At 37.6% G+C, this 26,718-nt stretch overlaps 1 protein-coding gene across 15 annotated transcripts in view; it reads left to right on the top strand.

Moving 5' to 3' along the window:
• The window catches only part of MEF2A (myocyte enhancer factor 2A), a 169,113-nt gene that overhangs the window by 38,696 nt on the left and 103,699 nt on the right, over positions 1-26,718 (top strand). Inside the window, exon 3 of one of the 15 annotated variants that reach the window (XM_055555854.1) lies at positions 10,323-10,467. The exons of 13 other annotated variants lie outside the window; for them this stretch is intronic. The gene's annotated coding sequence lies outside the window, so the exon portion shown is untranslated. Of the gene's footprint in view, positions 1-10,322; positions 11,900-26,718 lie in introns of all 15 variants that reach the window. One more of the 15 variants, XM_055555853.1, reaches the window with a different exon arrangement.

The following is a 26,718-nucleotide window of genomic DNA, read 5'->3' as shown; positions in this document are numbered from 1 at the left end:
AAGTCTTATCTTAAAATCAGGTAGTGTAAACCCTCCACCTTTGCTCTTTTGTTTCAAGGTTGTTTTCTAGCCTAAGTCCTTTCCATTTCTATGTATTTTAGAATTACCTTGTCATTTTCTGCAGAGAAGCCTTAACAAGATTTTGATTATTAATGCTTTTATCATGGAGGGTAATTGGGAGCGAATTAACCTCTTAAGGATGTTGAGTCTTCTGATGCATGAACTTGGTATCTCTCCCCATTTAAGTTGTCTTTTAGTTTCTCAGCAGTATTTGTAGTTTTCACTGTAAAGATATTACATATATTTTGTTGGTCTCTGTTTACCATTTTTATGTTATTGTAAATGGTTATGTAATATTAGTTCCAACTGTTTGTTTTTAGTATATAGCAATATAATAGATTTTGGCATAAAACCTTGTAATTTATGATTCTGCTAAACTCAGTAGTTGTGGTGGCAGTTTTGTGGATTCTTTCAGATGTTCTGGGCAGACCCTCATCTTGTCTGTAAACAGACTATTTTACTTCTACCTTTGAAAATTTTTATACCTTTTATTTCTTTTGTTGCTTTATTGCACTGCCTAGTAGTCTCAGTGCAATGTTAAATAGAAGTGATGAGCTGACATTGTTGCCTTACTCCTGATCTTAGATCTTTTTCCGTTAAGTACATTGTACAACAATGTATATATGTTGTATATACATTGTTGTAAAAGTTCAGATTTGTGTTAATGAGAGATGCTTTCATATATGTTCATGGCATACATAGGTTTGTAGTTTTCTAAAAAATTTTTAATTGTAGGGTATTTGCTTTATAATGTGTTGGTTTCTGTTGTATAGCAGCATGAATCAGCTGTAAATATGACTGTGTAGATCACAATAAACTGTAGAAAATTCTGAAAGAGATGGGAATACCAGACCACCTGATCTACCTCTTGAGAAATCTGTATGCAGGTCAGGAAGCAACAGTTAGAACTGGCCATGGAACAACAGACTGGTTCCAAATAGGAAAAGGAGTATGTCAAGGCTGTATATTGTCACCCTGCTTATTTAGCTTATATGCAGAGTACATCATGAGAAATGCTGGGCTGGAAGAAGCACAAGCTGGAATCAAGATTGCCCGGAGAAATATCAGTAACCTCAGATATGCAGATAACAGCACCCTTATGGCAGAAAGTGAAGGGGAACTAAAGAGCCTCTGGTGAAAGTGAAAGAAGAGAATGAAAAGGTTGGCTTAAAACAGCATTTAAAAAATGAAGTTCATGGCATCCAGTCCCATCACTTCATGGCAAATAGATGGGGAAACACTGCAAACAGCATCAGACTTTATTTTTTGGGGGCTCCAAAATCACTGCAGATGATGACTGCAGCCGTGAAATTAAAAGACCCTTGCTCCTTGGAAGAAAAGTTATGACCAACCTAGACAGCATATTAAAAAGCAGAGACATTACTTTGCCAACAAAGGTCCATCTAGTCAAGGCTATGATTTTGCCAGTAGTCATGTATGGATGTAAGAGTTGGACTATGAAGAAAGGTGAGGACTGAAGAACTGATGCTTTTGAACTGTAGTGTTCAGAGTTCAAAGGACGAGAAGACTCTTGTGCAGTCCTTGACTGCAAGGCGATCCAGGCATCCTAAAGGAGATCAGTCCTGAGTATTCATTGGAAGGACTGACGTTGAAGCTGAAACTCCAGTACTTTGGCCACCTGATATGAAAATCCGACTCCTTGGGAAATACCCTGATGCTGGGAAAGATTGAAAGCTGGAGGAGAAGGGGATGACAGAGGATGAAATGGTTGGATGGCATCACCGACTCAATGGACATGAGTTTGAGTGAACTCTGGGAGTTGGTGATGGACAGGGAGGCCTGGCATGCTGCACTCCATGGGATCTCAAAGAGTCGGACAGAAATGAGCAACTGAACTGAATACATGTATCCCCTCTCTTGAGCCCCTCTCTCACTCCTCACTTCCCACCCATCTAGGTTGTCACAGAGCATCAAGCTGAGCTCCCTGTATTACACAGCAGCTTCCCACTAGCTTAACTGTTTTACACATGGTAGTGTGTATATGTCAGTGCTACTCTCTTAATTCGTCCCACCTTCTCCTTCCCCTCCTATGTCCATAAGTGTATTTATATCTGCATCTCTATTGCTGCCCTGCAAATAGGTTCATCAGTACTATTTTTCTAGATTCCATGTATATGCAATAATTCATTCTGTATGACAGACTCGAGGTTTATGCACCTTTTACAGCTGACTCAGTTTTGTTCCTTTTTATGGGTGAGCAATATTGTATTTTCTGTATATGTATCACAACTTCTTTATCCATTCATCTGTTGATGGACATCTAGGTTGCTTCCATGTCCTGGTTATTGTAAATAGTGCTGCAGAGAACACTGGGGTACTTACGTCTTTTTGAATTACGGTTTTCTTAAGGTGTATGCCTAATAGTAGGGTCTGGGTCATATGGTAGATTTATTCCTGGCTTTTAAAAGAATCTCCATATTGTTCTCCACAGTGGCTGTATCAATTTACATTCCCACCAGCAGTGCCAGAGGGTTCCCTCTTCTCCACATCCTCTCCAGCATTTATTGTTTGTACTTTTTATGACGATGGTCATTCTGACCACTGTGAGGCGATACTTGATTGTAGTTTTAATTTGTGTTTCTCTAATGATGAGTGATGTTGAGCATCTTTTCATGTGTTTGTTGGCCATCTCTATGTCTTTTTTGGGGAAATGTCTGCTTAGGTTTTCGGCCCATTTTTTGATTGAGTTGTTTATTTTTTCTGAAGTTGAGCTGCGTGAACTGCTTGTGTATTTTGGAGATTAATCCTTTATCCATTGCCTCGTTTGTGATTATTTTCTCCCAGTCTGAGGGTTGTCTTTTCATCTTGTTTATAGTTTCGTTTGCTGTGCAAAAGCTTTTAAGTTTAATTAGGTCTTATTTGTTTATTTATTTATTTATTTTTCCTTTACTCTAGGAGCTGGATCAAAGAGGATCTTGCTGTAATTTATGTAAAAGAGTGTTCTGCCTATGGTTTCCTTTAAGAGTGTCACAGTGTCTGACTTACATTTAGGTCTTTAATCCATTTAGAGTTTATTTTTGTGTATGACATTAGGAAGTGTTCTAATTTCATTCTTATTATGTGTAGCTGTGCAGTTTTCCCAGCGTCAGTAATTGAAGAGGCTGTCTTCTCCATTGTATATTCTTGCCTCCTCTTTCAAAGATAAGGTGCCCCTAGGTGTGTGGGTTTATTTCTAGACTTTCTATCTTGTTCTTTTGGTCTTTATTTCTGTTTTTGAGCCAGTACCATACTGTCTTGATGACTATAGGTTTGTAGTATAGTCTAAAGTCAGAAAGATTGATCCTTCTAGCTCTGTTTTTCTTTCTCAAGATTGGTATGTAGTTTTTTAAAATAATGTCTTTGTCTGGTTTTTATATCAGGATAATAGAATACGTTAAAAGATTTTTTTCTCAAAAAGTTTTTATATAGTTGTTGTTCTTTAAGTGTTTGATGGTAGCATTCAGTCACCACTCATATCCAACTCTTTGCGACCCCATGGACTGCAGTGTGCCAGGCCTCCCTGTCCCTCACCATCTCCTGAAGTTTGCCCAAGTTCATGTCCATTGCTTTGGTGATGCCATCCAGCTATCTCATCCTCTGATGCCCTTTTCTCCTTCTGCCCTCAGTCTTTCCTAGCATCAGGGACTTTTCCAGTGAGTCAGCTCTTGGCATCAGATGACCACAATACTGGACTTCTAGCTTCAGCATTAGTCCCTTCAACAAGTACTCAGAGCTGATCTCCCTCAAGATTGACTGGTTTGATCTCCTTGCTGTCCAAGGGACTCTCAAAGTCTTCGCCAGCACCACGGTCGAAGGCATCAGTTCTTTGTTACTCTGCCTTCTTTACAGTCCAGCTCTCACAACCATATGTGACCACTGGGAAGACCATAGTCTTGACTATACGCACCCTTGTCTGCAGAGTTATGTCTCTGCTTTTCAACATACTGTCTAGGTTTGTCATAGCTTTCCTGCTAAGAAGCAGATGTCTTCTGATCTCATGGCTTCAGTCACCATCTGCAGTGATTTTAGAGCCCAGGAAGAGGAAATCTGTCACTACTCCTTTTCCCCTTCTGTTTGCCATGAAGTAATGGGGATAGATGTCGTGATTTTAGTTTTTTTAATATTTAGTTTTAAGCCGGCTCTTTCACTCTCCTCCTTCACCCTCATTAAGAAGGTCTTTAGTTCCTCTTTGATTTCAGCCATTAGAGTGGTATCATCTGCATATCTGAGTTTGCTGGTGTTTCTCCTGCCTATCTTGATTCCAGGTTGTAACTCATTCAGCCTGACATTTCTCATGCTGTGCTCAGCATATAGATGAAACAAATAAGGTGACAGCAGACAACCCTGTCGTACTGCTTTCTCAATCTTGACCCAGGCAGTTTTTCCATTGTTACTTCCTGACCCACATACAGGTTTCTCAGGAGACAGGTAAGATGGTTTAGTATTCCCATCTCCTTTAAGACTTGAATTACCGTCATGTTGACTGGCTTGCCTTGGAAACAACTGAGATCATTCTCTCATTTTTGAGGCTGCATTTTGGGCTCTCTTGTTGATTATGAGGGCTATTCCATTTCTTCTGTGGGATTCTTGCCCACAGTAGTATATGATAATGGTCATCTGAATTAAATTCACCCTTTCCCGTCCATTTTAGTTCACTGATCCCTAACATATTGATGTTTAATCTTACCATCTCCTGCTTGACCACCTCCAGTTTGCTTTGATTCATGGACCTAACATTCCAGGTTCCTATCAATAATGTTCTTTGCAGCATTGGCTTTTACTTTGATCACCAGACATCCACTACTGAGCATTGTTTCCGCTTTTCCCAGCTGCATCATTCTTTCTGGGGCTATTAGTAGCTCTCCACTCTTCCCCAGTAGCATATTGGACACCTTCAGATCCGGGGGACTCATCTTTCAGTGTCATATCTTTTTGTCCATTTATACAGTTCATGAGGTTCTCATAGCAATTATACTGGGGTGATTTGCTACCCCAGTGTTTGGTAGAATTCACCAAAGTTGATCTCTGGCCTTGCAGTTTCTTTGTGGTAAGATTTTAAACTGTGAATTCGATTTATTTGATTGAATAAATTGATATTGGCCTATTCAGATATATATTAATTCTTTTTTGAAAAGCTTTAGTTTATGTGTATTTTAAGGAATTTGTTTTTACATAGGTTGTCTAATTTATTGGCGTGAAGTTTCATATTTCTTAATTCTTTTAATGTTTGAAGGATCTATAGTGATATCCTCTCTTTCTAGTATTTGAGACCACTGTTTTCTAAAGGAGCGCTTAATATTTAAAATTTTTTCTCTGTCTGCATCATACAGAGTATCTTTACATGTGTTTGTTCACATGGAGTTCAAAGAATTCTTAAGATCCTTTGTGATTTTTTTTCTTGGACCTATATAATTTCGAAATAGTCCTTAATTTTCTAGATGTTTTTCTCTAATAGGTTTTTAATTTAATTCTGTTGTGGTTCAATAACATACTTCCTGTGTTTATTATAGAGTGCAGAATGTTGTCTGTAAACAAATGTTTTGTGTATGCTTAATAAGAATGTGTATTCTGTTTTGTTGAGTGAAGCTTTCTAAAAATATTAGTCAGATTGATTGGTAGTGTTCTTCAAGATTTGTCCCTTCTGATTTTCCATTTGTTGCAGTAATTGCTCAGAGAAGGGTTTGGAAATCTTCAACTTTAATTGTGAATTTGTCTTTTTCTCCCTTCACTTACTGATTCATGTATTTTGAAGCTCTATTAATAGGTACATGCATTTTTAAATATATTTTTGATGAATTGAGCCTTCTGACTTGAAATAGCCCTCTTTATCTCTGGTAATATGTTGTGAAGTCATTTCTGAAATAAGTTGTATAGTTACTGACAGAAAGTCTGCTGTTACTTTTTGTTGCCTCATATGTAAACTTTCTATTTTGTTTGATTGCTCTTCAGCCTTACAACTTTTTCAGTGATTGTGATTATGATGTCATTTGATTATAATTTTTTATCAATTATATGCCTTTATATGGTTTTCTTTGAGAAAATGATGTTTTAGTGTTTTTTGGTAACCAAATTTAGAAACATTGGCCACTATTTCTTCCCAGTATCCACTAATCCTATGCAATATTTTGGAGGGAGGGAATTTCAGTTTAACAGTTGAGATTGTGTCTTTTGGCCCTTGACTCCCCGCCCCCTTTCATTATTTGAATAGTTAATGTCATGTTTCCAGGTTCACTGATTTTTTTTTCAATGTATACTCTGTTCTTAATGTATCCAGTATGTTTTTTTATTTCTCATGATTATATTTTAATTAAGAGTTTTAGATGATTTTTCCTCTCTGCTCAACCTATTTATGTTTTGCCATATTAATGATTTAACCTGAAACATTAAAAATAAATTCATAATGAGAAGTGGTATTTTGGTGTTATGATTTTAGAAAGGACACAGTATTTAGTATCTCAGTTGTCTTTACTTTTCTAAAAGGTAGTTGTTTGGATGTGGTATAGCCAGGCCACAGCTAGCCCTTGCAGAGTTAGAAAAAATCTTCTTTTCCCAGTTTTAAATGGATGATGCTTTCTGCCAGGGTTCAGGGTTTAGAGAGTGGAGAACAAACTGGATTCAGTCCCCACTTTCCTTCTCTCGGCCATATGTCCATGTGCAGGGTACAGCCTCCACCTTTATTCATGTTGCCTTGAGACCTTATGATTTCTTGCCTTTCTTATGATACGGTTATAGCATTATAAATGTTTTCTTAGGCCAGAATATCTATCACGATATCCACAAGTTTGTTAGGCAATCCCTTTTGTAGTTAGTATGGGATTATTTTCTCACTGCTTTCTGTACTTTGTACCATTATTGATCTTATTTCTTGAATCATATGTTAATGTTTTTGAATTTTACCTAAAATTTAAAACAGTATAAGTCAGAGCTTCATAAAATTAAGTGTAATTGTTTGTAGGGCATGTTTTGCCTTTACATAAGTTATATAGCAAAACTGCATTTTCAGATAATAGCTATAAGTGTATAACCTTTATATTCAAAGTAAAATTTGTTTTCCTTGTTGAATCATGTCATTAAATACTGACTAGTAGCCATCGCTATGTTCACAACATATCTTTGTATTTTTAAAATGTGTAATTAGGATTCAGTATGTGCAATTTTGGATGAAATGGAATGCTTTGCTCATTTTCCATAAGAATAGTTAAGTGATAGTCTTAATTTAGAATTTGAATTTCTGCCTGGATTTAATTGTTTGTAAACAATAATTAAAACATTCTATTTTAGAGTAAAGAGAAATGTTCTTATATTAAAATTAACTGAAAGATAATTCTGTAGGAGCAGGGAATCTCTAATTGCATTGAAACTTACAGCAAAATAGTCTCCCTCAAGTTCCTGTGACTATGAGAATGAGTGGTTATTTTGTTTATATAGTTTATAAGGAAATGCAAGACATCATTTGTGCCTGTGTGTGAATGTGCGCATGTACATAAGGGGGTTGCATTGCCCACTGAAAATTGGGATGAAAACTGGCACTGCTTGATTTTTTTGAATATTTTTTATTAAAGTGGATGACTACTAGAGTTTCTTGCTTGTTTAGATCAGTTTTTTTCCCCTTGTGTGCTGTGATCCTGTATTAAGTTGCTTCAGTTGTATCTGACTCTTTGTGACCCTAAGCACTGTAGCCTACCAGGCTCCTCTGTTCATGGGATTCTCCAATCAAGAATACTGGAGTGGGTTGCCATGCCCTTCTCCAGGGGATATCAACCCAGGGATTGGAAAGCCCTTTTCTTCTTGTAGTAGATATAAATTAAAGGACCTATGACATTCATGTTTAAATATGATAAAAAAGTAACATGCTACTGAAAAACCAGTGGGTCAGCAATGAGATCAAAGAAATCAGTTAATACCTCGAGACAAATGACAATGAAAATAGAGTCTTACAAAATCCATGGGATGCCCAGAAGTAGTTTGATGAGACATAGTGATATAGTTCATAGTGATATAGACTTTCCTCAAGAAACAAGAAAAATCTCAATGAATAATCCAACCTACCACCTAAAAGAATTAGAAAAAGAAGAAACAAAACCCAAAGTCAGAAGAAGGAAGGAAATTAATATGAGTGGAAACAAATAAAATAGAGATCAACAAGTAATAGAAAAGATCAGTAAAATCAAGAGCTGGTTTTGTGAAAGGATATACAAATTCGACAGGCCTCTGGCTAGGCTTACCAAAAAGATAAGAGAGAAAACCCAAAGAAATAAGATAGGAAAGAAGAAAAATAACAACTGATATTATAGAAATACAAGAAACTATAAGATAATATTATGAACAATTGTATACCAGCAAATTGTACAGTCTAGAAAAAATGAACAAGTTCTAGAAGCATATAGCCTACTAAAACTTAATCAAAAAGAAGTAGATAATTTGAATAGACCAAACACTAGATCTGAAATAGAATCTGTAATTTAAAAAAAACTCCTTGCAAACAAAAGTTCAGGACCAGATGGCTTCACTGGGAAATTCTACTAAACATACAAAGACTTATACTAATCTTTCTTAAAGTCTTCCAAAAGATTAAATAGGAGGGAACACTCCCAAAGTCATCCTATGATGCCACCATCACCCTGATACCAAAACCGGACAAAAACACAACCAAAAAAGAAAATTACAGGCCAGTATCTTTGATGAATATAGATACAAAAATTCTGAACAAAATATTAGCAACCCAAATCCAGCAACACATAAAAATACACTACAAACAGATTGGATTTATCCCAGGGTATGTGAACAAGGATGGTTCACATACACAAATCAATCAGTGTGACACTCTACATTAAGAAAAGAAAAGACAAAATCCACATGATCATCTCAATAAGTGCAGAAAAAACTCAACATCCATTCGTGATAAAAACTCATACCAAAGTGGGTATAGTGGGAACATATCTGAACATAATAAAAGCCATTTATGACAAGTTCATAGCCAACATATTACTCTGGTGAAAAGCTGAAAGCCTTCCTGCTAGTTTATGAGCAAGCCAAGGGTTCCCACTCTTATACTTCTTTTCAACATAGTATTGGAAGTCCTAGCCACAGTAGTCAGACAAGAAAAAGAAAAGGTACGCACATTGGAAGGGAAGGGGTAAAATTGTCATTATTTGTAGATAACATAATACTCTGTAAATAATACTATATTATTACTTATACATTATAATATGTTGTAATATAATGTTATATAATATTATGTTATAATACTACATTATAACATAATACTCTGTAAAAAATACTACATTATTTGTAGATAACATAATACTCTGTAAATAATACTCTGTATTATTGTTGATCAGTGGCTCAGTTGTGTCTGACACTTTGTGACCTAGTAGACTGCAGTATGCCAGGCTTCTCTGTCCTTAACCATCTCCCAGAGCTTGCTAAAACTCATGTCCATCAAGTTGGTGATGCCATCCAACATCCTCTGTCATCCTCCTGCCTTCAGTCTTTCTCAGCTTCAGGGTCTTTTCTAATGAGTCAGCTCTTCACATCAGGTTGCCAAAGTAGAGCTTCAGCTTCAGCATCAATCCTTCCAACGAATATTCAGGATTGATTTCCTTTAGGATTGACTGGTTGGATCTCCTTGCAGGCCAAGGAACTCTCAAGAGTCTTCTCCAACACCACAGTTCAGAAGCATCAATCTTTTGGTGTTCAGCCTTTCTTTATGGTCCAACTCTCATATCCATACATGACTGCTGGAAAAATCATAGCTTTGACTAGATGGATCTTTGTTGGCAAAGTAATGTCTCTTCTTTCTAATATGCTGTCTAGGTTTGTCATAGCTTTTCTTCCAAGCATCAAGCATTTTTTAATTTCATGACTGCAGTCACCATCTGCCAAAAACCCTAAAGATGCTACACAAAAATTAATATGTGAAATCATCAAGGTAGCAGGATATAAGATTAATGTATAGAAATCTGTTGCATTTCTTTAGAGTAACAATGAAATATCAGAAAAAGAAAGCTAAAAAAAAAATCCCATTTAGAATCACATCAAAGTAATACCTAGGAGTAAATCTAACTGAAGAGGTGAAAGACCTGTATGCTAAAACTATAAGAGATTGATAAAGGAAATTGAAGGTGATTCAGAGAAATAGAAATATATCCTGTACTCTTGGATTGGAAGGGTGAATACTATTAAAATGGCCATACCTCAAAGTAATCTAGTGACTTATTGCAATCCCTATAAAAATACCCATGACGTTTTTTTTTCCACAGAAATACATCAAATACTAAAATTCGTATGAAACCATAGAAGACCCTGAACTACCAAAACAGTCTTGAGACAAAAGAAGAAAGCTGGAGACAAAACCCTCCCAGACTTTAGAGACTACCACAAAGCTACAGTAATCAAAATAGTATGGTATTGGCACAAAAAAATAGACATAATAGATCAATGGAACAGAATAGAGGGCCCAGGAATAAGCCCATGCACCTTCAGTCAGTCTTAGAGGAGGCAAGAATGTATAGTGGAGAAAAAAATGGTCCCTTTGATCAGTGGTGTTGGGAAAGCTGGGCAGCTGCATGTGAAGTTAGAACACACCCTCACACTGTGCACAAAAATAAACCCAAAATGCTTTAGAAATAAGACATATCACTACAGAACTCCTAGAATAGGACATAGGTAAAACGGTCTCTGACATAAGTCATAGCAATATTTTCCTATATCAGTCTTCCAAGGTAAAAGAAATAATAGCAAAAATAAGCAAATGGGAGCTAATCAAACTTAAAAGTTTTTGCACAGCAAAGGAAACCATCAACAAAACAAAAAAACAACCTATGGAATGGGGGAAGATATTTGCAAATGACCGGCAGGGACTTAATTTCCAAAATATGCAAGCAGTTCATAAAATTCAGTATAAGAGAATAGTCTAATCAGAAAATGGGTGGAAGAACTAAGTAGTTGTTTCACCAAAGGAGATACACAGATGGTCAGTAGGTACATGCAAAGATGCTCAATTTTGCTAATTATTAGAGAAGTGCAAATCAAAACTACAGTAACGTATCACCTCATGCTGGTCAGAATGGCCATCATCAAAAAGTCTACAGATAATAAATGCTGGAGAGACTGTGGAGAATAGGGAACCTTCTACACTGTTGGTGGCAATGTAAATTGGTGTTGCCACTATGAAAAACAGTATGGAGGTTCCCTGGAGGTTCTTAAAAACCAAAAATGGAATTATTAATGCCGTATGATTCAGCAGTCTTAGCCTGAGTTTGTATCTGGAAAAGACGAAAACTCTTAATTCAGAAAGACAGACACATGCACCCCAGTGTTTATAGCAGCACCATTCACAATAGCCAAGACATGGAAACAACTTAAGTGTCCATTGGATAAAGAATAGATGAGGAAGATGGGGGAGAGAGAGAGAGAGAGAGAGTGTGTATGTGTGTGTGTGTGTATAGTATGTATAGCTATCATGCAAAGTAGTAGAGAATATGCAAAGCGAGGTATGTCAGACAAAGACAAATATCATATGTTATCACTTACATGTGGAATCTAAAAAATAATACAAATGAATCATTTACAAAACAGAAACAGACTCACATACATAGAAAACAGTCTTATAGTTACAAGAGGGAAAAGGGATGAGGAGAGGTAAATTAGGAATCTGAGATTAACAGATACTGCTTGCTGCTGCTACTGCTGCTAAGTTGCTTCGGTCATGTCAGACTCTTTGCGACCCCATGGACTGCAGCATGCCAAGCTTCCCTGTCCATTGCCAACTCCTGGAGCCTACTCAAACTCATGCCATCTAGTCGGTGATGCCATCCAACCATCTCATCCTCTGTAGGTAGGCAATAAGGATTTACTTTATAGCACAGGAAACTACATTCAGTATCTTAATCTATAATGGAAAATAATATGAAAATTATGTTTATTATGTGTATGGGTGTATATAACCAAACCACTTTTCTGTACACCTGAAACTAACACAGTATTGTAAATCAACTACCTTCAATAAAAAATAAGTGCAGTAAGCTTCTAATTACTTTTTAAAATGTTATTCTGTATTTTTGAAGTCACAAATCATGTAGAATGATAGTGAAATCCATAAATGAAATTAAGGAAACAGTTTTATTTATAATAGTATCAAAAGAATAGAATACTTAGGAATAAATTTAACAAAGAAGTGCATTTCTTCTACTCTGAAAACTAGAGAACATTGTCGAAAAAATGTAAAGTCAACCTAAGTAAATGGAAAGGCATACCATGTTTATGAATTGGAAAACTTAGTAAGATTGCAGTACTCCCCAAACAGATTCAGTGCAATCCATGTCAGAATCTTAGCTGGCTATTTTTGAAGACGTTGACAAGCTGATCTTAAAATTCACATGGAAATTCAGGATACCTTGAATAACCAAAGAATGATCTTTAAAAATAATAAAAGTTGGAGGATTCCCATTACCTGGTCTTAGAACTTACTACAAAGCTATAGTAATCAAGACATTGTGCTTGCTACTCATGTAGGGATATACATATAGAATAGTGGAGTAGAATTGAGAGTCTAGTAGTAAAACCATTCATTTATGGTGAATTGATTTTTGACAAGGGTGCCAAGACTGTTCACTGGGGAAACGATAGCCTTTTTAAAAGATGTAATAGAAAGATAATTGCTTTACAGTATTGTGTTGGTTTCTGCCAAACATCAATATTAATCAGCCATAGATATACATGTGTCCCCTCCTTCTTGAACCTCCCTTCCACCTCCCTCCCCATCCACACTCCTGTAGGTTGGTACAGAGTCCCCGTTTGAGTTCCTCGAGTCATACAGCAAATTCCCATTGACTTTTTATTTTGCTTATGGTAATATATGTTCCCATGTTACTCTCCTCTTACCTTCCATCCTCTCTCCACCACCCCCGCCCCCCTGCCAGTGTTCATCAGTCTGTTTTCTGTCTGTGTCTCCATTACTGCCCTACAAATAATTTCATCAGTATCATCTTTCTAGATTCCATATATATGTGTTAATATACAATATTTGTTTTTCTCTTTCTGACTGACTTCACTCTGTATAATAGGCTCTAGGTTCATCCACCTCATTAGAACTGACCAAATGCATTCCTTTTTATGGCTGAGTGTGTATGTACCATTGTGTGTATGTACCACAGCTTCTTTATTCATTCACCTGTCGATGTACATTTAGGTTGCTTTCATATTCTAGCTATTGTAAATAATGCTACAGTGAACATTGGGGTACATATGTCTTTTTCAGTTTTGGTTTCCTCAGGGTATATGCATAGTGGTGGGATTGCTGGGTCATATGGACAGGGAAGCCTGGCATGCTGCAGTCCATGGGGTTGCAGAGTGAGACACGACTGAGCGCTGAACTGATGGTGGTTTTATTCCTAGTTTTTTAAGGAATCTCTGTACTGTCTTCTTTAGTGCTTGTATCAGTTTACATTCCCACCAACAGTGTAAGAGGATTCCCTTTTCTCCACACCCTCTCCAGCATTTGTTGTTTGTAGACTTTTTCATAAAACAATGCTAGGACACCTAGATATCCATGTGTAAATGAACAGAGTTGGCTCCTTGCTTTATATGCTGTTCTGTCTTCAGTCACTTAGTGGTATCTGACGTCTGACGACCCCATGGACTGTAGCCCACCCACCCGCTCCTCTGCTCATGGGATTGCCAAGGCAAGAATACTGGAGTGAGTTGCCATTTCCTACTCTTGGGGACTTTCCTGACCCAGGCGTTGCACCTGTTTCTTGAGTCTCCTACATTGGCACACAGAATCTTTACACTGTGCCACTTGGGAAGCCCCAGATAAGCGTCTAGTATCCAAAATATATGAAGAACTCTTACAAGTTAACAATAAGAAGGCAAATAACCCAATTTATGAAAGGATTTGAAATACATGTTTCTTCAAAGAAGATATACAAATGACCAATAGGTTCACGAAAAGACACACTCTATCAGTGATCCCCAACCCCTGGGCCTTGGGCAGATAGTGGTCCGTGGCCTGTTAAGATCTGGGCTGCACAGCAGGAAATGAATGATGGGCTAACGAGTGAAGCTTCATCTGCTGCTCCCCATCATATTACCGCCTGAACCATCTATCCCACCTACCCCCACTCCCACTGCAGTCTGTGGAAAAATAGCCTTCCACGAGACCTATTCCTGGTGCCAAAAAGATTGGGGACCACTGCTTTGTATCATTGGTCATTAGAGAAACACAAGTGAAAACTACATTGAGATACCACTTTACATCCATTAGGATAGTTGTCACAAAAATAAGACAATAGCAAGTGTTGATGAGGATGTGTAGAAATTGGAACCCTTGCCTTGTAAAGATTCTGTGTGCCAATGTAGGAGATGCAAGAAACGGGTGCGACGCCTGGGTCAGAAAAATCCCCAAGAGTAGGAAGGCAAAATGGTTCATACCCATTGGAGAACAGCCTGGCAGTTCCTCAGAAAGTTAAATATAAAGTTAGTATATGACCCAGCTATCTTCCTCCTAGACATACACCCAAGAAAATTGAAAACATTCACACACAAAAATCTGGGCACCACTGTTCATAGCAGTGGAAATAACCCAAATGTTCATCACTGTTGAATGAATAAAATGTGGTATGCATAGAATACAGTATTATTCAGCCAAAAAAGGAATGAGGTGCTGATAATACTTAACACAAATAAGCCTTGAAAACTGAAAGAAGCCAGACACAAAGGGCTGCCTATTGTCTGACTCTGTTTTATGACTTACCTCAAAGAGGTAAATCCATAGAGTCAGAAAGTAGATAAGTAATTTTCAGGAGTTGGGGAGAGGAAGGAATGGAGAATAATAGCTAATGGGCATTGGACTCCTTTTTAGGATGATAAAAATGTTCTGGAATTAGATAGTAAGGATGGTTGCACAACTTTGAATACTGTTTAAAAAAAAAAGAGCAAAATTGTATACTCTCAATTGTACACTTTTAAAAAGATGATCTTAATGGCATATATGAATTGCAGCTTGGTTAAAAGGCATATAGAAATGAAAACATTGGCCTACTTCTGATGTAATTTATCTTCAAACCAGGATATTTTTGAGAGTGAGGGGTCTCACTTAATAATTACTCCCATACAATAAAAATAAAGTTGCATGTCCCAGGTACACCAGAATGTATGTTCTCCCTGCTTCTTGGTATCTTTAAGCTGTTTCTCCTCATAGAAGACATATAAGGATTACAAAATTCTTCTTGTCTTTCTTTATCAAATAATGGGAAAAAGACTAAGACAGCCCTGTAATTCAAGAAAATGGGAGAGAAGGTATTTCTTTGTGGAAATAAATATAAATATGTGTAGCTATGATACAATTAGATCTTTATTGATTTATATGATTTTGTCACTTAACTGTCACACATAGCCAACCAGTGTTTGAATGAAAAATCTAGTGCTGTAACATAATAAAGCAGTTGCTCTGAGCTAGGGATGTGCATCATAATAGGTGCATAACAGTATGTGGAACCTTTAAAAATTACTCTTGCTTAGACATTAGTCTCAATTATGATTTGATAGATTTTTGTGGGGCCAGGGTAAGTTCATGCATGCAAAATAGATGTTTTAGCTCCTCAGTTGAATTTAATATCCATTTAAGTTGAGAGTCACTGCATTAAATTGAGGAGTTCTATTGATTTAATTATTGAAATATATAGTTATTATTGTTTGGTGCATAAACAGTAAACAGCTGTAGTAACTGAGAGAACCTCAGCCTGAAGTATACCCTCCTCACCCCCAACCCCCCTGGCCACCCTCTTTCACCTGAACTAGCCATTGGTAATCCAGGAATTGTGATTCCTCTGATCCTCCAAGAACAGGGATTGGAGGAATATTGATTTATTGATTTTTTTGATTTTTTTTTTTATTTTGGCTACATTGAGGCAGGATTTGTAATGGGAAGTAGGCAGAAGCTCAGGTTCATCTGCAAATGCTTGAAACTATATCCTTGGCAGATATAGGAAGGGCGTCATCACTGCAGAATAAGAGGGGTTGGGAGATGGAGACCTTGTAGGAGGTCAGAACTCACTCAGTTAACTGATAACTGCTCATGGCCTTTGTATTTTGGCAGCCCATTATCAGATCAGATCAGATCAGTCGCTCAGTTGTGTCCGACTCTTGGCGACCCCATGAATCGCAGCACGCCAGGCCTCTCTGTCCCTCACCAACTCCCAGAGTTCACTCAGACTCACGTCCATCGAGTCAGTGATGCCATCCAGCCATCTCATCCTCTGTCATCCCCTTCTCCTCCTGCCCCCAATCCCTCCGAGCATCAGAGTCTTTTCCAACGAGTCAACTCTTCGCATGAGGTGGCCAAAGTACTGGAGTTTCAGCTTTAGCATCATTCCTTCCAAAGAAATCCCAGGGCTGATTTCCTTCAGAATGGACTGGTTGGATCTCCTTGCAGTCCAAGGGACTCTCAAAAGTCCTCTCCAACACCACAGTTCAAAAGCATCAATTCTTCGGCGCTCAGCCTTCTTCACAGTCCAACTCTCACATCCATACATGACCACAGGAAAAACCATAGCCTTGACTAGACGAACCTTTGTTGGCAAAGTAAGGAATGTCTCTGCTTTTGAATATGCTATCTAGGTTGGTCATAACTTTCCTTCCAAGGAGTAAGCGTCTTTTAATTTCATGGCTGCAATCACCATCTGTAGTGATTTTGGAGCCCAGAAAAATAAAGTCTGACACTGTTTCCACAGTTTCCCCATCTGTTTCCCATGAAGTGGTGGGACCAGATGCCATGATCTTCGTTTTCTGAATGTTGAGCTTTAAGCCAACTTTTTAGTCTCCACTTTCACTTTCATCAAGAGGCTTTTGAGTTCCTCTTCATTTTCTGCCATAAGGGTGGTGTCATCTGCATATCTGAGATTATTGATATTTCTCCCGGCAATCTTGATTCCAGCTTGTGCTTCTTCCAGTCCAGCATTTCTCATGATGTACTCTGCATATAAGTTAAATAAACAGGGTGACAATATACAGCCTTGATGAACTCCTTTTCCTATTTGGAACCAGTCTGTTGTTCCATGTCCAGTTTGCCCTCTGATGCTGGAACTAAGGAGACAGTTCAGTGGACATAGAAAGGAAGCACATAGTGCAGTGTTGTGGTTTCTCTTGTACAACCACACACAATTTAGAAGAAATTATCTTAATGCTAGACTGATGAAATTGGAGTTGCATCACACCTTGAAGATTTTGCAGTTGCGTTTATGTTTCTTCCAGTCCAGCATTTCTCATGATGTACTCTGCATATAAGTTAAATAAACAGGGTGACAATATACAGCCTTGATGAACTCCTTTCCCTATTTGGAACCAGTCTGTTCTTCCTTGTCCAGTTCTAACTGTTGCTTCCTGACCTGCATACAAATTTCTCAAGAGGCAGGTCAGGTGGTCTGGTATTCCCATCTCTAAGAAGAATTTTATGCAAATTGCATTTATTCTTTAGAATGTCCATATGATACATATATATGTTATTATTATCCATAGTTTATAGTTTGGCATAGAGAAGTCAGGTGATATTTCCAAGGTCACACAAAGCCAGGTAGAAATATCAGTGGTTTCACATTAGATTTAGGATAAAGTTCATATCTCCTGCTTACATCTCCAGTATTGTCTTTTTTCATTATCCTGCCTGTGGCACAACCATTTCAGCTCCCTATAGTTTTGCTAAAGTTTCATATTGTCTTTCATACCATGTACTCTCTATCCCAGTAAATATGTTAATAAACTTGAAATCAAACAAACCAATTAAATGAAACAGTTGCTCCCTCCTCTTGTTGTCATTGTTCAGTCGCTAATTCGTGTCCAACTCTTTGCGACCCCATGAACTGTAGCACACCAGGCTCCTCTGTTCTCCACTAGCTTACAGAGTTTGCTAAGTTCATGTCCACTGAGTCAGTGATGCTATCCAACCACCTCATTCTCTCCTGCCCTCTTCTCCTTTTGGCTTCAATCTTTCCCATCATCAGGTCTTTTCCAGTGAATTGACTCTTGGCACTAGGTGGTCAAGATAATGGAGCTTCAGCTTCAGCATTGGTCCTTCTGGTAAATCTTCAAAAGCACCGCAATTCAAAAGCATCAGTTCTTTGGTGCTCAGCCTTCTTTATGGTCCAGCTTTCACATCTGTACAGGACTCCTGGAAAAACCATAACATTGACAATGCAGATTTTTGTTGGAAAAGTGATGTCTCTGCTTTTCAATACACTGTCTAGGTTTGTCATAGCTTTTCTTTCAAGGAGCAAGTGTCTTTTAATTTCGTGGCTGCAGTGACCAGCTGCAGTGATTTTGGAACCCAAGTAAATAAATCTGTCACTGCTTCCACTTTCCCCGCTTCGATTTTCTCCCTTTTACTGTGTTTGTAAATTGTATATATTTATGTTTGTTTCGGAGAAGGCAATGGCACCCCACTCCAGTACTTTTGCCTAGAAAATCCCATGGACCGAGGAGTCTGGTGGGCTGCAGTCCATGGGGTCGCGAAGAGTTGGACACGACTGAGCGACTTCACTTTCACTTTTCACTTTCATGCATTGGAGAAGGAAATGGCAACCCACTCCAGTGTTCTTGCCTGGAGAATCCCAGGGACAGGGGAGCCTGGTGGGCTGCCATCTATGGGGTCTCACAGAGTCGGACACGACTAAAGTGATGCAGCAGCAGCAGCAGCATGTTTTGGAACGTAGCACTATATTGACATTTATTCCCATGGCTCTCTTAAAGACAGAAAGTTTTTTTAGTTTTTATTTTAAACATTCATATTTGATTTCTTAGTATTTAGCCTAGTGCCTAATACTCAGTATTTGCTGGTTGTATGATATGTTACTCTGAACTTTGTAACTTTGAGACTGTTACTTCTAAACATTAGTTTCTCTTGTCCATAAAATGAATAGGATTAACATGTCTGTTCTTCTTTTCTCCTTTAAAATTCAATACTTGTAAGTTTTATTATGTTGATTTTATTTATCAAGCTTTTGGTATTAAGCCTGCTTTCATCATATTATGTTAATAAATAGTATATGTTACAATGATATTTAGTGAGGAAAATGAAGATGATCTCTATGAATTGATACAATAAGTGAAAAAGAAGATACAATAAGTGAGAAAAGTAAAGTTGCAAAAGAGCAGGCACATAGAATTACTTTCATGTTTGAAAGAAGATACATGTCTGTATAACTTATCTATATTATCTTAGTTTTATAGAGAAGAAACACAGAAAAGGTAAACTAGTAAGTGTTGAAATTGGTTACCTGTAAGAGGAGGGAAGGGGAAAGAGGTAGGGATAAGTGGACACTTGCTTTGATTCTAGGTTTCAGTATATTTTTGATGTGTATAAATTTGTTAATACTCTGCATATTGAAAAATTAAATGGATATGGGGGAAAAAATCCTAGAACTGAATGTGCATAGAAGTGAACTCATTTGTGTATATAGTAAGTGAATAGCTACCATCACTCAGAATAGGGGAAGCAACTGATCCAAATAATTTTTGAGCATAGTACTTGACGATATCTCCTTATTCTATGTAAAAAAGAACCTATGGAGCTCTTCCAGTGATTTGGGGTTGGGGGGGTGGCTATTAATACTATATGTGAGTTGGTCTTCCCAGGTGGAGCCAGTGGTAAAAAATCTGCCTGCCAGTGCAGGAGACATAAGAGACGTGGGTTTGATCCCTGGCTTGGGAAGATCCCTTGGAGTAGGAAATGGTAGCCCACTCCAGTATTCTTGGAAAATTCCATAGACGGGAGCCTGGCTGACTACAGTCCACTACAGTCCATGGAGATGCAAAGAGTTGGACATGACTGAGCACACACATGCACACACACAGTGTAAGTGGGACAGTTTAAAACTGCTTTGTGTGTATGGTAGGCAGTGCTTCTGTGCCAGGGGCTTCTGACGCCTTGAGGAAGACAACTTTTGGATATATTTTATTTTTTATAGTTTATTTTTATTAGAATACAGTCACTTTACAGCACTGTGTCAGTTTCTGCTGTACAGCAAAGGGAATCATCAGTACATACACATACATTTCCTCCCTTTTGGATTTCCTTCCTATTTGGGTCACCAGAGAGCACTGAATAGAATTCCCTGGGCTGTAGAGGAGGTTCTTAGTAGTTATCTATTTTATATGTGAAAGTGAAAGTCACTCCGTTGTATCTGACTCTTTGTGACTCCATGGATTATACAGTCCATTGAATTCTCCAGGCCAGAGTACTGGAGTGGGTAGCCTTTCCCTTCTCCAGGGGATCTTCCCAACCCAGGGATTGAACCCAGGTCTCCCGCCTTGCAGGCAGATTCTTTACCAGCTGAGCCACAAGAGAGGCCCATTTTATACATAGTAGTGTATATGTCATTCCTAATCTCTTAGTTCATCCCATATCCCCCTCACCCTTCCCCTTGGTATCCATACATTTGTTCTGTATGTCTGTGCCTATTTCTGCTTTGCATATAAGATCATCTGTACCATTTTTCCAGATTCAACTTATATGAGTTAATATATGATAATTTTTTCTCTTTTTCTGTCTAACTTTACTCTGTATGACAGTCTCTAGGTTCATCCATGATTATTTCATTCTTTTAATGACTGATAATATTCCATTGTGTATATATGTACCGCATCTTTATCCATTCATCTGCTGATGGACATTTAGGTTGCTTCCATGTCATGTCTATTGTAAATAGTCCTGCAGTGAACATTGGGGCGCATGTATCATTTTAAATTATGGTTTCTCTAAATATATGCCCAGGAGTGGGATTTTTGGGTCATATGGTAGTTTTATTTTAGTTTTTTGAGGAACTTTCATACTGTTCTCTATAGTGGCTGTATCAATTTACATTCCACCAACAGTGTAAGTGGGTTCTCTTCTCTCTATACCTTCTTCAGCATTTATTATTTGTAGATGTTTTTAATGGGGGCCATTCTGACTGGTGTGAGGTCCAAACATGATTTTCATTTCTCTAATAATTTGTTATGTTAAGCATCGTTTCATGTGTTCATTGGCCATCTGCTGTATCTTCTTTGGAGAAATGTCTGTTTAGGTCTTCTGTCCATTTTTTGATTGGTTTGTTTGTTTCTTGATATTGAGCTACATGAGCTGTTTGTATATTTTGGGGGATTAATCTTTCGTCTGTTGTTTCACTTGGAAATATTTTCTCCCATTCTGAGGGTTGTCTTTTTTGTCTTGTTTATGGTTTCCTTTTGCCTTACAAAAGCTTTTAGGTTTAATTAGGTCCCATTTGTTTATTTTTGTTTTTATATTCATTGCTCCAGGAGATTGCTCAAAAAAGATCTTGCTGCATTTTATGTCAAAGAGTGTCCTGCCTGTATTTTCTTCCAAGAGTTTTATAGTGACTGAGTTCCCTTTAGGCCTTTAATCCATTTTGAGTTTTATTTTTGTATATGTTGTTAGGGAATGCTCTAATTTCATTCTTCTACATGTAGCTGTCCAGTTTTTGCAGCACCACTTATTGAAGAGATTGTATCTTGTCCACTGTATATTCTTGTCTCTTTGTCATAGGTTAGGTGATTGTAGGTGTGTTGGTTCATCTCTGGGCTTTCTGTCCTATTCCATTGATTTGCATCTGTGTGTGTGTGCATGCGCACTCACGTGTGCACGCGCGTGTCAGTACCACACTGTCTTGATTTCTCTAGCTTTGTAGTATAATCTGAAGTTGTGGAGCCTGATTCCTCCAGCTCTGTTTTTATTTCTCAGGATTGCTTTGACTGTTTGGAATCTTTTGTGTTTTGATACAAACTATAAAATTTTTTGTTCTGGTTTTTAAAAAAATGCCATTGGTAATTTGATAGGAATTGCACTGAATCTGGAGATTGCTTTGGATAGTATAGTCATTTTCACAATATTGATTCTTCCCATTATGCATATGGTATATTTCTCCAGCTGTTTGTGTCATCTTTGATTTCTTTCATCAGTATCTTATAGTTTTCTGTACAGGTCTTTTGACTCCTTAGGTAGATTTGTTCCTATGTAATTTATTATTTTGGTTGTAGTGGTAAATGTGGAGAAGGCAATGGCACCCCACTCCAGTACTCTTGCCTGGAAAATCCCATGGACGGAGGAGCCTGGTAGGCTACAGTCCGTGGGGTTGCTAAGAGTCAGGCATGACTGAGCAATTTGACTTTTCACTTTCCTGCATTGGAGAAGGAAATGGCAACCCACTCCAGTGTTCTTGCCTGGAGAATCCCAGGGACGGGGGAGCCTGGTGGGCTGCCGTCTATGGGGTCACACAGAGTCAGACATGACTGAAGCAACTTAGCAGCAGCAGCAGCAGTGGTAGATGAGATTGTTTCCTGAATTTTTCTTTCTAATCTTTAGTTGTTAGTATATAGTAATGCAAGAGATTTCATGTATTGAATTTTGTATCCTTCAACTTTACTGAATTCATTGGTTGGCTCTAATAGTTTCTGGTGGCATCTTTAGGATTTTTTTTTTAGGATTTTCATTGTATTGTACCATGTCATCTACAGACAGTGACAGTTTTACTTCTTTTCTAACGTGGATTCCTTTTATTTCTTTTTCTTTAATTGCTGTGGCCAGGACTTCCAAAACTGTTAAATAATAGTGGTGAGTGGGCACTCTTGTTTTTTTCCTTTCAAAGAGAAAACACTTTCTGTTTTTCACCATTGAGAATAGTGTTTGCTTTGGGTTTGTCACATTGTTGTTCAGTTGTTTAGTCATGCCCGACTCTGTGGTTTTTATTATGTTGAGATATGTTCCCTTTGTGCCCACTTTCTGGAGAGCTTTTTTTTTTTTTTTAATCGTAAATGGATATTGACTTTGTCAAAAGCTTTTTCTGCATCTGTTGAGATGATCATATGGTTTTTATTCTTCAGTTTTTTAATAGGGTGTCTTACATTGGTTGATTTGTATATATTAATGAATCTTTGCGTCCCTGGAATAAATACCACTTGATCATGGTGTATAATCCTTTTAAGGTGGGGTTGGATTCAGTTTGCTAGTATTTTGTTGAGGATTTTTTGTCTTTGTTTACCAGTGATACTGACCTGTAATTCTGATTTTGGTATTAGAGGATGGTGGCCTCATAGAATGAGCTTGGAGTGTTGCTCCCTCTGTAATTTTTTTTTTTTTTTTTAAGAAGGATTTGAGAAAGATAGGTCTTAGCTCTTCTGTGAATTGATAGAATTCAGCCATGAAGCCACCTGGTCCTGGACTTCTGTTTGTTGGAAGATTTTAAATCATAGTTTCAATTTTATTACCTGTGACTGTGCTGTTTATATTTTGTATTTCTTTCAGGTTCAGTCTTGAAGATTGCGTTTTTCTAAGAATTTGTACATTTCTTCCAGGTCGTCCATTTTATCGGCGTATAGTAGCTTGTAGTAGAACGTTTGTATTTCTGCAGTGTCAGTTGTAACTTCTTTTTCGTTTCTAACTTTATTGATTTGGGTCCTCTCTCTTTTTTTTTCTTGTTGAGGCTGGCTAAGGGCTTATCAATTTTGTTTATCCTCTCAAAACAGCAACTATTGTTTCCTTCATTCCTATTTCATTTATTTCTGCTCTGATTTTATGATTTCTTTCCTTCTACTAACTTTGGCTTTTGTTTTTCTCTCTCTAGTTGCTTTGGGTATAAGATATGATGTTCATTTGAGATTTTTCTTGTTTCCTGAGGTAGGATTTTATTGCTTTAAACTTCTCTCTTAGAAGTGCTTCTGTGGCTTTCTACAGGTTTTAGGTCATTGTGTTTTCATTGTCATTTGTTTCTAGATTTTTTTTTTAATTTCCTCTTTGATTTCTTCATTGATCTCTTGGTTATTTAGTAGCATGTTGTCTAGTCTCCATGTGTTTGGTTTTTTTTTTTTTGGCAGTTTTTTTTTTTTTTCATGTAACTGATTTCTGATCTCGTAGTGTTGTTTTCAGAAAAGATGCTTGATATTATTCCATTTCTTAAATTTTCCAAGGCTTGATTTATGACCCAAGATGTGATCTGTCATGGAGAATGTTCCATATGCACTTGAGAAGAAAATGTATTTTGCTGTTTTGAAATGCAATATTCTATTATAAGTATCAGTTAAGTGTGTGGAATAATTGTCAGTTAGGGCTTGTAGTTCCTTATTAATTTTCTGTCTGTATGATCTGTCCTTTGGTGTAAGTGGAGTGTTAACGTCCCCCACAATTTTTGTGTTACAGTCAGTTTCACCTTTTATAGCTGTTAGCGTTTGTCTGTTGTATTGAGGTGGCTCCTGTGTTGGATGCATAAATATTTACAGTTATGTCTTCTTGAATTTATCCCTTGATCATTATATACTGTCCTTATGTGTCTCTTTTAATACTCTATTTAAAGTCTATTTTGTCTAATATGAATATTGCTACTTTAGTGTTTTTTTTTTATTACCATTTGCATAATCTGTTTCCATCCCCTCACTTTCAGTTTGTATGTGTCCCTAGGTCTGAAGTGGGTCTCTTGTAGATGGCATGCATATAAGGTCTTGTTTTTGTATCCATTCAGCCAGTCTATCTTTTCGTTGAAGCAATTACTGCATTACATTTAAGGTAAGTATCAATATGTGTGTTCTTATTACCATTTTCTAAATGTTTTGGGTTTGTTTTGGTAGGTCTTTTTCTAGCCTTGTGTTTCTTTTTTAGAGTAGTTCCTTTTACATTTGTTGTAAATCTGGTTTGGTGGTAATGAGTTCTTTTAGCTTTTTCTTGTCTGTAAAGGTTTTGATTTCTTCACTGAACTTGAATGAGATCCTTGCTGGATAGAATAATATTAGTGGTAGCTCTTTCATTTTCATCAGTTTAAATGTATCCTTCCACTCCCTTATGGCCTGCAGAGTTTCCACTGAAAAATCAGCTAATAACCTTATGGGAATTCCCTTGTATGTTATTTGTTGCTTTTCTGTTGCTGCTTTCAGTTTTTTTTTCTTTGTATGTTGTTCTTGTTAGTTTGATTAATAGGTGTCTTGGTGTGTTTCTCCTTGGGTTTATCCTGTATGGGACTCTGAGCTTCCTAGATTTAGGTGACACTTTCCTTTCCCATATTAGGGAAGTTTTTGAGTATCGTCTCTTCAAATATTTTCTCAGGCTGTCTCTTTCTCTTTAATGTTGGTGCATTTAATGTTGTCCCAGAGGTCTGTGAGAATATCCTCATTTCTCTTCATTCTTTACTCTGCTCCATGGCAGTTATTGCTGCCATTCTGTCTTTCAGCTCCCTTATCTGTTCTTCTGCTTCATTTATTCTGCTACTGGTTCCTTCCAGTGTTTTTCACGTCATTTATTTTGTTGTTCATCATTGGTTGGTTGTTCTCTAGTTCTTCTAAGTCCTTGTTAAAGATTTCTTGTATCTTTTCTATCCATGCCTCCATTCTGCTATTGAGATCTTTGATCATCTTTACTCTCTTTATGCTTAATTCTTTTTTGGGTAGATTGCCTAACTTCTCTTAATTTATTTGATTTTGTGTGTTTTTACCTTGCTCCTTTGTCTGCAACCTCCTTCTCTGTTGTCTCATTTTGTCTAACTTGTGGTCTGTCCTTTTCACAGGGGCTTCAGGGCCATAGTTCCTCTTCTGTTGTTCTGCTCCCTGGTCAGTGAGGTTTGTCCAGGGGCTTGTGGAGGCTTCCTTGTGAAAGGGACTGGTGGATGGAGCTGTGTCTTTCCCCTCTGATGAACAGAGCTGTGTCAAGTTTTGGGGTGTGTGTTTTGGGGTGTCTCTGAGTTTATTACCACTTGAAGCAGCCTTCCTACTAATGGATGGGGCTTTGTTCCTGTCTTGCTGGTTGTTTGGCATGAGGTATCAGGCACTGTCACCTCTAGGCAGTTAGGTGGAGACATGTCTTGGAGTCGAGATGGATACCTATGGGAGAGCTCATGCTGATTAATATTTTATGTGCCTGGGAATTCTCTGGCAGTCCACTATCCTGGACTTGGTGCTCCCACTCTGGAGGTCCAGGCCCAACCCCTGACTTGGGAATTAAGAACCCACAAGCTGTGCAGCACAGCCAGAGAAAAAAGAAAATGAAGGAAAAGAACACAGACAAGGAAAACCCAAGACTGATAACAAAGCAAACAGAAACAAGTAAGAACAACACTAAGAAAGAAAACAAACAGACCAAACCCAACAGAAATGATGGAAAAAAAAAAAAAAAAAAACAGAAACAAGGAAACAGAAAAAAAACAAAAACAAAAAGCCCCCAACAAACGAAATAACTTAAAAATGAGACTAGTCAATATATACTAAATTAACAAAAATAAAGAATAAAAAATAACACAAAAACAGAAGTAAGCTAAAGGTGAAGAAAACAGCAAACAGAGAGAATAAAAAAAGAGAAAAGGAAAGCACAAAATGAGAAAAAGTTAAAAATATAAAAGAAAAAATATACTAGAAGAAATAATAAAAACAACAGCTGAACAATAATGAATAATAGCAATTAGAATCTTTTTCCTGGGGCCTCTGCTATCAGTGTATTTGCTCCAACAGTGAACCACAGTCTACGCTGGAGGCCATCCAATAACTCTCTGTAGGTCTCTGGACCTGCTGTGGGCGCTCACTGTGATCTTGTTTAACTCCCACATGTACTTGCTCCCAAGTTTACTGCTGCCAAAGTTAGACTGGTCTGAGTTATGGGAACACTCGTCTATTTAGGTATTTCACAGAGGCAGG

The sequence above is a fragment of the Bubalus kerabau genome, chromosome 19 (assembly GCF_029407905.1).
Source record: "Bubalus kerabau isolate K-KA32 ecotype Philippines breed swamp buffalo chromosome 19, PCC_UOA_SB_1v2, whole genome shotgun sequence".
Taxonomy (NCBI): domain Eukaryota; kingdom Metazoa; phylum Chordata; class Mammalia; order Artiodactyla; family Bovidae; genus Bubalus; species Bubalus kerabau.
The sequence above is the reverse complement of the archived record's forward strand: the minus strand, read 5'-3'. Positions and strand labels throughout refer to the sequence as shown.